Source organism: Pteropus alecto, unplaced genomic scaffold (assembly GCF_000325575.1).
Source record: "Pteropus alecto unplaced genomic scaffold, ASM32557v1 scaffold75, whole genome shotgun sequence".
NCBI lineage: Eukaryota > Metazoa > Chordata > Mammalia > Chiroptera > Pteropodidae > Pteropus > Pteropus alecto.
In genome coordinates, this window is record NW_006440638.1 from 14999430 (window position 1) to 15001933 (window position 2504).

Sequence of the window (2504 nt, forward strand, 5' to 3'; positions counted from 1 at the left end):
AACTGCTCAGCTAAATTGCTTCCAGATCCCTGACCCACAGAAAATGTGGAGTAATACATATTTGTTGTTTTAGGTCCCAAAGATTTAGGATAATGTGTTACAAGCACTAGATATCTAATACATTTGGGGTTTTTGTTTCTTTGTTTGTTTTTCTTCCACCAAGATAATCCATTATTACTCATTGACTAGTTCACCTGTTTTATATGGCATGGCTATTTCTTCTAGACAGACATTGAAAGTAAGACTAAATGCTTTACCAAGCCAAAAATTATTCCCAATACATCAGAGTTTAGTTTTCTATGTTATTGGTATAAAAAGAGTGATAAATTTGATGGAATAAAATGTAACTGGTTCAAATAGAAATAGCTACACTCAGTTGTCCTTTTTCAGTTTTTTTAAGTCTGACTATATAAAAAGACTTTATGAATTCCACTTCCAACGGTTCAGAATTTGAAATTATTTAGATAGTCTGATAGTTTATTATCTTTGTGAGATTATATATATTTTTTCACAAGGATAACACATATAGTACATATATATATATATATTTACACATGGAGTACAGATTTTATATATATCATGTATATCAGTATAAAAAGATTGCAAGGGAAATGTTTACCAGCTTATAAGAATGATTTTTTTCCAAAACTGTAGTAGCACCTTGACTGTAAGTACTGTAAATGGAAAATTATAATCAAATAGCACTCATTTGTTCATTAAAATAGGCCCAATGAAAACTCCACATGGTTCTATTTTTTCCCACTTTATATCATTTTATATTTTCCATACCCCATTTTTATTGATTCATTCATCCATTATATATCAAAAAGATAATGACTTTCTTTCTTTTAACTCACTTTAATTGACATTTTATTAATTCAGGATTGCTTCAGTAACTCTAAATTAGTGAGTTTTTCTTAGAGCCATTTTTAATATCTTTTTTATCTTGGGCCTAGTAGTGATATTGGACTAATTTAATTGATTTGTTAAGAATTTACTTCCTTTTATAAAATGGTCAGTCAGAATTTTTTTCTAATGAACAAGAAACCAGGGGTGGGGGGTAGGAAGGGTTCATGTCCCACTAGAGTCACCAAAAAATAAATAAATAAATAATATATCTATCTATATATTATCTGATATATGTGTGTGTGTCTATGTATGTGTGTGTATGTATATATATGTATATATGTATATACATACACACACACACACACATATATATATATATATACAGAGATTTTGGCCAATTAGCTCATTTTAAGAAGAAAATATATTGCTATGGCCATACCACCCTAAACATACCCAATTCCATCTGATCTTGGAATGTAAGCAGAGTTGGGCCTGGTTAGTACTTGGATGGGAGACCGCCTAGGAAGACCAGGGGCTGTAGGCATAAAAAAAAAAAAAAAAAAAAAAAAAAATTGTGTAGTAAAAGTGTGAAAGATGTCTCATTCATAATCTGATTTAGTGAATTAACATGGCAAAAGTACTTAGATCATAAAAGGTGACACCTTCTATGTTCAGGTCATCCAGATGCAGTGAGCAAAACTAATGTAGGGGAGTGCTAATTATGGATATGAGTTACAGCATGTGAGAATAAGTATCTTCTTCACCATTGAATTGTAGCTATAGGAAACCAGGTATTCAAAAGCTTTGGAATTTTGCATATCTGAGTCAGAAATCTAGTTGTGCTTCTTACTAGCAAGTTACCCAAACCATCTCAGATTCAGTTTTTTCATCTTCAAAATAGAAAGAAATTAAACCTCTTCATACTATTGTCATGAAGTTTAAATGAAATTAATGAGGTAATGCTTAATTCTTAACCTATGGTCTGATACATTGTAAACACATGACAAATGGTCAGGGTATCATGTTAATAGTGAAGCTGAACTCTGTTTCTCATAAATTGTCTAAATTTGCTAACTTAGTTAGATATTTGAGGTTGAAAATTCAGTTATTTTACTGACATTTATCCATTAATGTGTCTTAATCATTATCATGCTAGCTAATCTAAATGTTTGATTCCATTTTTATAGAGAAATTTTAAAATCTTCCTCATTAATTGATTACCTCATTGTTCCATACAGTATCAAGGCCTTCACAACAAAATTCGGGCAATGAGCTGAAGGATGGTTTTGTGTGTTTAGTTAGAATTTTGATTGTTTTTTAAGAGTTTTCAAGTCCACAGGTTTTGTTGTCGAAACAAATCAAATCTGTCATTGTCTTCAGCCCTCCAGTTATCTAAACATGGAAGCCCAAGTTTATGCATAGAACATTGGAACAGCGAGCAGAAATTTTGGTTTTCAGGTTTCCAGATGGCACATCAGCTAATCTAAATATCCCTCAGTTAACTGAGGAGCCAAAGCATTACAGTCCTAAAAATCATTTAATGTGCTTTTATTATTTGCCAAATGCTTTACCTATAGTACTTAACCCTCACAAAAACTTATGAAATTGTGTTCTGTTTTTCTTTTTACTTTCCTTTTTTTTTTTTTTTTTACTAT

General features: G+C 30.9%; 1 pseudogene; it reads left to right on the top strand.

Moving 5' to 3' along the window:
- The first annotated feature begins 1274 nt into the window (after positions 1–1274).
- Positions 1275–1393, top strand: LOC112484343 (annotated as a pseudogene).
- Positions 1394–2504: the final 1111 nt, after the last annotated feature.